At 32.7% G+C, this 10,835-nt stretch overlaps 1 long non-coding RNA gene across 1 annotated transcript; it reads right to left on the bottom strand.

Annotated features, from left to right (window-relative positions):
• Nucleotides 1-6,098: 6,098 nt before the first annotated feature.
• Nucleotides 6,099-10,212, bottom strand: LOC145824639 (uncharacterized). The gene is made up of 3 exons (XR_014366484.1): nt 9,726-10,212; nt 6,508-6,587; nt 6,099-6,404 (listed from the first exon to the last, which is right to left on the bottom strand). It is a non-coding gene; the product is annotated as an uncharacterized LOC145824639 (long non-coding RNA).
• Nucleotides 10,213-10,835: the final 623 nt, after the last annotated feature.

Genomic DNA, 10,835 nt, shown 5'->3' with positions numbered 1-10,835 from the left:
TTAGTCGCTAAATGTCTAATTTCACAAATGGAATCGACTATTGGCGACTAAAACTTTAGTCGCTGAAGACCTGTATATTGCCGACTAACTAATCTTTAGTCGCCAAAGGTATTGCCGACCATGTATTGGCGACCACAGCGGCGACTAAAATATTTAGTCGGGAAAAGTGAAAATCCTACATTTGGCGACTAAAAGAAGACTTTTGGCGACTAAAAATTTAGTCGCCAAAAGTGTTTTTTCTTGTAGTGTTAGTTACATTTTCTTTTTTTTTTTCTTTTTTTTCCTGCTCCTCCAATCACCACCTGCCACATGACAAAGGGGGGTGAGGGGGTGACCCCCAAAAGGGGGTCCCAAACATTATTCAAATTAAAAATATCTTAATCTTTAGAGCAGCGGTATTCCCTGGCATGCCGATTTTGTGTTGTGAATTGAATGTGATTGGTAAAGTGGGAGACGTACTTGGTTTCTATTGGAGATAGGAAAGAGTGTTGGACAGCATGATTCAATACTTAAAATTGAATATATTAAGTAGTAATTAATTAAATTTGTTTGATAATTATAATTAATATTACTTAAAAATTTAAGTATCTTTTAAAATTATGCTAAAATTAAAAAAAATTAAGTCATATGAAATTTACTTAATTCTGACCGAATTTATGAATACTAGATAAAAGTATCGATATACATTATTATAAATCCACCACCACCATTGCCATTATCACTACCACTGTTACTATGCTACCGTCATCACCACCACCACCACCACCACTACCATCATGCCGCCACCCCTGCCGCCACCACCACTACTACTACCATAACCTTCATCACTATTGTTATTGTTGTCCTAAGCACCACTATTATTTTAATACCACTATTATCGCTGTCACCGCTGCCGCTACTACAATGCCACCACCACTACCACAATCATCACAATATAAAAACTAAAATATATCATTTAAAATAATAAATTTCAAATTTAATTTTATACATATCAAACAACTTATTTTTAATTTAGCATAATTTTTATCAAACAGTTTTGAGTTCAAAAAATTAAACATTTAAATTTCAATACTTCATTTTTAATTTTTAATTTTCAACTTTATCAAATGCCACCTAAGAGATCATGATAAGTAATTGATTTAGAATAAGATGACTTTGTGCCCCTAGGGCACTTAGGGGCACTTAATAATTTTTGAGCCAATTACATTAACAGTTCTCATAGTTTAGGGTTCGTGTCAATTTGGTTCATAACTTTTTAAATGTGACACATTTGATCCTGAATTTTAAATCTTATTTCAAATAATGACAATTGAAGATGTCATTGCTCAAACTTAAAGACAAAGTCGTCAATTTGATAAAATATAAACTAATTTGACAAAATAAATGTCAAAAAAATATTTTTGAAATTTTAAAGATAATTTCTACCCACCAAAGATAAAATTATGTAAAATTGATAAATCTTTTAGACGTTTATTTATTTGTTTTTTTTATCAAATTATTTTTTATTATATGTTTGAATAATGATCATGTAATGGGTGGTTGTTAGGCTTTTAATGTGTAATTGATATATTTAATATATGAAACGTTTTTAATTTTAGATTTTTGAATTTAATGGATTGGTTTAATAATGTTATCAAAGTTGTTGCCATATTTGAATTTGGAAAAAATAGAAATTAATTTAATGAAAATAAAAATAACCACACATTACATGATTATCATCCAACCACATAATAAAAATACATTTGATAAAAAAAATAAAATAAATAAATATCTAAAAAATTTATCAATTTTACATAATTTTATCTTTAGCGGATAGAAATAATTTTTAAAAATTCAAAAATATTTTTTTGACATTTATTTTTGTCAAATTAGCATATATTTTATCAAATTGTTGACTTTGCCCTTGAAATTGAGTAATGCTATCTTCAATTGTCCTTATTTGGAACAAGATTTAAAATTCAAAGTCAAATATGTCACAATTGAAAAGTCAAAGACTAAAATGACACAAGGCCTAAATTATAGAGACCATTAGTGTAATTCGCCCATAATTTTTTTTCCTTGTGTATCCCATTTTTTCTTATGAGTTTCATCGCTGTTTGATTTACTCATTTGGAAATAGATTATTTTAATAATTTTTTTGTTAAACTATGAGATGAAAATAACTAGTATACTTAGGATAATTTTTTGGTTTTTTATGAAAGGAAATGCAAAAAATAAAAATAAATGACATATTTGATTTTTGTATATAATTTGTTGACTTTTTGATATTTTTAATGGATTTTTAACTTTTAGACTAAAAATGAGTATTTCCAAACGTGGCCTGTGTTGATAGTTTTGAGAAAACCTTTTTGACTTTGTGTTAGAATTAATGCGTATTTCAAGGATAAGGCATGTCTCTAGTTGGAATCATTTCCTTAATTTTGATCCGTAAGAGAGATTTGTTAATTAATTCAATAATGTTAGGTAGTTTAAAATTATGTGTTTTAAATGGCTTAAATCACTTAAAACGACGTCGTTTTGAGTGTAAAACTGTTACCACCATAAATCTGTAATTTTTATTATTATTTATTATTTATATAATTGCAGGACACGTGGCATCCTCTTATTCATTTGGAAGTTAAAAGAAGTTATAGAGATAATGGAGAATATGAAGGACAAAGTGGATGAGTGGGAGGACAAAGTGGATGAGTGGAAGGACACATGGCAAGACAAGAATGAAGATGGAAGAAATGGGTAGTTACTAAGTAGTTATTGCTGTATTTTTTCCTCTATAAATAGCCATTAATGGCTACATTGTAACGGATCCAGAACTTAAATCAAAGACAATTGATTTCAATATTTCTTGTCATTTTCCTTATCTTAGGAGTAGTTTAACATAGATTTATATTTCGAAGCATTTATTTTTAGTATTTCCATTTCGAAGCATTTTATGCACTTTCTTTTCGAAGCATAGGAGTAGAGGTAAGTATTTATTACTTTGATTGTTCACTCAATCATCTTTTTCCGTCCCTTTTTCTTCTTTTACTTTTTCTTTTCGCTACACTTGGCAAATTTGAAGTCCTCTTCGTTGAGGCAACAGAACCGTCAACACAATCGCTTGATAATTGGCTTGAATTTATCTGTAAGGATTTTTCAATCCTTGCTGGCACGCTCGCATTTATGATATTTTCCTTCGTAGGAAAAAAAAGTCAACATATATTTTTTGGCACGCCCAGTGGGACATCAAGTGTAATAAATGGAAAATGAATTGGATTTGTCCATTTCAAATAGTCTAGATGAAATTTATTGGCGTAAACAAGAAATTTTGGATCTTCAAGAAGAGATCCATTTTCTTGATGAAATAAATTTTCATCCCTTACAATATTATTTGGTGGAAGAAAAAAGACACCATTTAATTGGAGAAATTCATCAACTTGATATGAAAATTCGCCAATGGAATGATGAGTTATCAACTCTCACTACCAAGTCTTTAACTGAGGCCTTAATGGCCAGAATTGGTGAATTTTTTTAGAATTTTTCCATTGTTGAAAATGGAAAAAGCAAAGAGTTGATTTCATCAATGGCTCGGGGGGTTCAAGAGTCCGTTTTTAAAGAGCCAAATTATGAAATTAACATAATGAAAGAGCATATTTTTGAGCCAAATTTGGCTGAGAATGATGTTTCATACATGGCTCGAGGGGTCCAAAAATCAATTTTTAGAGAGTCAAGTCATGAAAATAACATTCTTATGGGGGATTTTCATAAGCCATTAATGGCTAACATGGAAAAACAACCTACTTTGCCAAAGAATTATGAAAATCAATTCGGCAAAAGTTATGTTTTTAAACCAAACATGGTCAAGAATAATGAACAAGCCACTGTTCCTGAATTCAAATTTTTTGACATTTTTCAAAATGTCAAAAAGTATGAATTTTCATGGTCACACTATACCATGACTTTTGGTGTTCAAAATCCTTTTTGGATTTGTGGTTCACATCAAAATATAATTCTGATGATGTGGCTAATAAAATTAACAAATTGTTCTTATGAGTTCGAAGCACTAAGAACAAGGGATGACCATTTAAAATGCATGAACTTGGCTAGAAAAAGCCTGTGCATTTAAATAAATGGTTGAAAATGACTTATCTTTTCAAATTGATGGCCAGTTGTTTGTATGTACACAATCAAAGCATCGAAGATACATTCGAAGCATCAAGAGTTGTTTCGAAGGTTGATTACTCCACCTTCTAAGCTATATAAAGCTTTGAAGATACATTCGAAACATCAAAAGTTGTTTCGAAGGTTGATTACTTCACCTTCGAAGCTATATAAAGCTTTGAAGATACATTCGAAACATCAAAAGTTGTTTCGAAGGTTGATTACTTCACCTTCGAAACTGTATAAAGTTTTGAAAACTTTCGAAATGTGTACATCTCTTCAAATATATGTAAAATGACAATTAATTAGTTGTCGAATAATGCCTGTTTTTGGCATGATAAGTTGGTTTGAAGAACAACAGTTTTGGTGTCTTCGAAGAATTAATAATTGGTTCGAAGCACAAAATTAATATTTTCATTAATTATGTATGAACCAGAACATACAAAATGTGAATAACTACAATGTTGGCTAAAAGCTGCTTCGAAGGCTCTTTTGCCATAATTTTGTAAGCTCCGAAGCACTCCATCCTGCATTAACAGCTTCGAAGAAACAATAATGGTGGTTGTGAACCTTCGAAACTTTGCCGAGTATTTCTAAGGATGTAATTTGTCCTTTGTCGGCACTTTCAACCTTCGAAAGATGATTTTGGTCCTTTGTACCACCTTCGAAGCTTGTTACTAGTCCGTAATAGCTAGCATTCGAGACATCTAGTCATAATTTCATACTCATTCGAAACACTTTATTGGTGCTATTATATCATTCGAAACACTTTGTTGATATTATTCGAAGCATTTTGTTGCTTAGATTAGTCATGTGCTTGGTTCGGCCCTTCAAAAATTCAAGTAAACATCATTTTTAAGGGCCGCGGGGGGTAATGTTAGCACCATAAATCTGCAATTTTTATTATTATTTATTATTTATATAATTGCAGGACACGTGGCATCCTCTTATTCATTTGGAAGTTAAAAGAAGTTATAGAGATAATGGAGAATATGAAGGACAAAGTGGATGAGTGGGAGGACAAAGTGGATGAGTGGAAGGACACATGGCAAGACAAGAATGAAGATGGAAGAAATGGGTAGTTACTAAGTAGTTATTGCTGTATTTTTTCCTCTATAAATAGCCATTAATGGCTACATTGTAATGGATCCAGAACTTAAATCAAAGACAATTGATTTCAATATTTCTTGTCATTTTCCTTATCTTAGGAGTAGTTTAACATAGATTTATATTTCGAAGCATTTTATGCACTTTCTTTTCGAAGCATAGGAGTAGAGGTAAGTATTTATTACTTTGATTGTTCACTCAATCATCTTTTTCCGTCCCTTTTTCTTCTTTTACTCACTACAAAAAAATTGACTTTTTGCGACGGTAAAATACCGTCGCTAATACTCCTAATGCCGTCGCTAATACTTTTTGCGACGGTAAAATGACTTTTGCGACGGCAAGAGGGGGGTCGCAACTGCAGGGGTTGCAAAAGAGTTTTTGCGACGGTAAGTGCCGTCGCTAATGTTTTGCGACGGCATTTTTTACCTGTTTGCGACGGCACCGTGCAGTCGCTAATAACGTTTGAAATTTCTTGACTTTTTTGCGACGACCTTATTTTACCGTCGCTAAAAATGTTATTTGAGACGACAAAAAATACCGTCGCTAATAGTCTTTTTCTTTAAAAAAAACACTATTTTTGCGACGGTGTGGTGCCGTCGCAAAAAGTATAAAAAATATGAAATTTTCTATTTTTTGCGACAGTATAATGCCGTCGCAAAAAATATTAAAAAATAATAAAATTTTTATTTTAAATAATAAAATTTCTATTTTTTGCAACAGTATAATGTCGTCGCAAAAACTAAAACCTATAACAAAATTAATAAAAATATTAAAAATTTCTATTTTTTCCGACGGTGGTGCCGTCTCTCACTCTCTAAGAGCTGATTATTTACATTCCATTCACAAAAACATCATAACAGAAAATAAAAATAAAAATTGATCAAACCACCAAATTCAATATTTTACAAAGAATAATTAAACTGTACATGTTCATAAAAGCATATTTAAATTATAAAATTCACCCAAATCCTAAAAAAAATAAAATAATAAAATAAAATCTAAAATTCACCAATCAGCACATTGGATATTTAAATGCTCTTACAAAAAATAAAAAAATAAAAAATTTCCAACAAGATCTCAATTTTGAGCCTATTTCAAAAATCAAGCTGCAAATTCCTACTTCTAGAATCAGATCTTCCCCCAAAATTTATCCTTTTGACCTACAAATAAATAGATAACAGTTGCAAATTATAATCTTTTGGAGAAACCAACCATTTAAACACCAGTAATGAAGACAATGAAAACTGTGGAAAGAACACTTACGTTGTCATCAGGAACAACTGCATATCTCTCAGAGTAAACTTTAATCGGGTCTACTGGTTTTTCTGTGACATCACTATCTCCTGAACATCACAAAGAACAAACCAAAGTTAACACCAATATTTCACTATCACATCATCATCAATTATTATCATTCAATTATAGATTAAGGTATACTTAGTTTCATGTATCATTCAGCTCCAAGGCACTAAACTAACAATGTGATCTCATCAAACATATGCTATATGTTGTAAATTCATGCATGAGCAACGATTATATAAATTTTGCACATGAAAGGAAAAATAATAATACAATCACCTAGGTTTGCCTAGGGTCTTGGGTGCTCTACTGAATTTTCTACAATATCCCCCACCAACATTGGGGCTTTGCACTCCAGCAAAATCCGTAGGTAAGGCTACACATACACCTAGACCCGATCCATACCACAGAGCATCATTGACGATCCTTGCATAAAGAAAGATTTAATACCTTGCACATTGCCTATTAGTCTGTTGGTCTAGAGAGATAGAGCACATTGGTGGATCTTCATATAATAAGAAGGTAAAGACTGATTATAACATGGGAAAAATCAGCTCATCTAAGAACCTAAACTTAAAACTTCCTTACCTTCAATAAATCTCATGGCACAACCAGTAAATGATGTATATGCACATATTTATAGGTAACAAAACTTAGTGATTCAATCACCTAGAAAGCCAAAAGTGGACTACAGGGAAAAGGAAATAAATAATAAAAACCTCACTATTTAAAGAGTAAAGAATTAACCAGAATTAATATATATATATATATATATTGGGGCAAATTCGACATTAAAACCGTGCACACTGACCAAGCCAGCCAAATTTTCAGACTACCCTAAAAATTATGAAATATCAAAAGTAACTGAAACAAAAGTATCCTTTTCATGAATAACACCACTAATAACTTTGAGCCATACACATGAGTATGAATTACGTACGATTCATGCAAAGCTTCATTACCTATGATTCATGCAAATCTTCATATGATAATAAGATCCATAGAATTTTTAATTTTTTTATAAAATTTTTAGGGACAAAAATAAACATGATGTTGATGCTGTCTTTAGGCCATGTTCACAAGTCCAAACCGAGTAGCAGCATACATCATCAATCATTAGGTAGCGTCAAAATAACTATATAATATTGTTTATGTAATGTTTTGAGCAAATAAAGAGCCGCAAAATAAGTTAGGCGAGTAGTTCGTTATTTCTCACCAATTTAATAAAAATGAATAAACATTGTACTATCCCGTAAAATTTTTCACTATGCTTATGTTTGGAAAAAGTAAAGGACAATAGAAAAATATATATTTTATTTCCATTTGTCTCACTTTTTTCATAATCTAAACACAATTTACGTGATTAATTAAAAACATCAATTTACGTTATTTCTCACACTTTACTACTTTAACAAAGTGTGACATATTGCTAAATAATTTATGTGAGTGCTTCAATTCAAAGATTGTGCACGCAATAGGTCAACCAATATTGATCATGTTGGAAAGGATTAGGGTGTATTTGATGGAGAGGATGAGGAGTAAAAGAGAATTGGCTAAAAAGTGGTATGATGATATGGGTTCTAAATTTCACAAAATCATAGAAGGATAAGAATTAAGCTAACAAATATATTGCTTCTTTTGCTGGAAATAGGATTTTCAAAGTTTAGGGAATGGCTGGGGATAAATTTGTTGTTGACTTGGATGCTAAGACTTGTTTCATGCAGGAGATGGGATTTAACAGGTATCCCATGTCCACATGCAATCTGTGTCATGTGGTGTTGCTATGAGGAACCCCGAAAAGTATGTCCATGACTGCCATAGAAAGGATGCCTATTTGAGGGCATATAACCATATAACTTATCCAATGAATGGACAAGAGTTGTGGGTGAAAACAGGGAATAAACCAATACTGCTTCCTGTATACTCTAAGATGCCTGGAAGGCCAAGGAAGATGAGGATAAGGGAACCAGATGAGCTGCCTAAGAGTCCCACCAAGCTAAGGAAGTATCAAACTTCAGTGAAATGTAGACAATGTGGGGAAGTTGGGCACAACATGAGAACTTGTAAGGGCGAGTTGCAACAAGGGAAGGTAGCACCATGGTACTTAATTGTTTCAATTCAATTTATGTACTTATTGTTTCAATTCAATTCAATTTACATCTGCAAATTATGTATTTTACATAATCAGCAAACCAATAACCAACAATGGAAAAGGGGAAAGGCCACACAGCAGCAGTACCAACAGAGCCAACACAGCTCTGTCACTACCTAGCCACCATCACCACAGCTCAGAACACCAGCAACTAAATGTGTAAAGGGTCCAATTGCAGCATCAAATGCCAGGCCAATAGCTCAAGGTGTAAAGGGTCCAAATGCAACAGGTGTTAGGGGTCCAGTTGCAGCAGGTTTTAGAGGTCCAACTCAAGGGTGTTAGGCCATCAGTTGATCTCTAATTGATGCTTTTATGACATGTAATGGATTGATGAATAGATCATAACAGTTAGTTCTTTTAGTTGTTTGTCTCCATGTCCATTAATTTAACTTTAAATGCAACACATACATGGACTTCACATAGATCTTAACAGTAGGTTTGAGGAAGGTAGGTATTTCATTATTAATTTCAAATATATCAAATACATGGACATCACTTTAGCTCTAACATTTCATCCCTAGAATCAGTTTTGTCTCCATGTCCATTGCTAAATAACAGAACAAAAACCAAAGAACAAACAAATGTGAATACAATGGATAGCAAAACCAATAAATATTTCAGTGACGCATGGCGCTAATTTCAGGGAAAATAAATATTTGATTATTTATCATGTGAATACAATGGATAGCAAAACCAATAATTCAATAACAATGGAGCCTAATAAATGAGCAACATAACAAAATTCAATTTCGATATTTTAATACACACAATCTGCTTTCCTTCCTTCCCTCTTTCCCTTCCTCATCCTTACCTAGCAAGAACTCCCCCAAATAGAAAAAACTTTTTTTTTAAAAAAAAAATTCACCAAAAAAAAAAAAAAAAAAGACTAAAAACAACAATCAAGCAATTTCAAACAGATTTCAAGCAATATCAAACAAATTTCAAGCAATCTCAACTAATCTCAAGCAATTTAATGCAAATTTGAAGCATTTCTCCATCATCAGAAAGACAATTTCAGAAAAATAAATACCTAGATTTCAATCAGACGATTTCAGCAATCTCAAGCTTCGTCTTGTTCACGTGCTAGCTTCATCTTAGGGTTTGTGTGTGGGGTTTCGGACCTCTGTCGAACCAGTATCATACTCTAGGGTGGTCTAGTGAGAGCAAATCATCAAGCAAGAATGGGCCGGCCAGTCACCAGCGAATCGACATAGCAAGACGTGGTCGACTTAGATTCAGTCATGTGGTGAATCTATGGAATCCAGACCTGAAAATGCCATTGTCGACCATCGCGAAGTTCAGAGGAGGAATATAAAACCCGTCGTCGTCGGTGGGGTCGAAGTCGTCGAGGCTCGGCGGCGAGAGCTTCGTGAGAGGGTTGAGTTGTGGTGGTTCTACGACGGCGACTTCGATGGTTTTGCACATATCGCCGCCGCCGCCTTGGAGGAGAGGAAGGCGAAACCCTAGATGGAGAGAGAGAGAGAGAGAGAGCGAGCAGGAGGAGAGGGACGGCTCTGTTGTGTTTGGGTTGTGTTTGTGTTTGTTCTCAAACAAAACCCTACACACACACACACACACACACACACACACACACACAAATGTTATAGTTAATGAATTTTTTATTAAAATAAAAAATTATTAAAATAATTTTTATAGTTGATAATTTTTTTTTTTCATTTGGTAAAGTTAAAAATTTATTTGTTTTATATTTATTTTATATTTATTTTAATGAATAAAAAATAATTATTATTTTTTTATTTGGTACAAATATGAATAATATTTTCCATTAAAATAAAGTTAATTTTTGTGGTCAATGAAAAAGAGAGAAGATAGATGAGAGAAGAGATAAATGAATGAGAGACACAGAGAGAGAGAGAGTCAAATAGACAGAGAGAGAGAGAAGAGTGATGAATAAGAGAGAGAAAGAAAAGAGAGAGAAGAAGATGAAAAAATGGGTGAAAAGATATAGACAAAGAGAGAGACAGAGAGAGAGAGAAAAAAAAAGAGCGAAAATAGATAAATAAGAGAGAGAGAGAGAGACAGAAAGAGATGAGCGAGAGAGCGAGAGAGAAAAAAATAAGAGAGAGAGAAGAGAGACAGAGAGAGAAGATATATGAAAGAGATAGAGAGAAGAGAGATA

The sequence above is a fragment of the Camellia sinensis genome, chromosome 4, assembly GCF_055761805.1.
Source record: "Camellia sinensis isolate YWXY chromosome 4, ASM5576180v1, whole genome shotgun sequence".
NCBI lineage: Eukaryota > Viridiplantae > Streptophyta > Magnoliopsida > Ericales > Theaceae > Camellia > Camellia sinensis.
Note: the sequence above shows the minus strand (reverse complement) of the source record. Positions and strands in the feature narration are given on the sequence as shown.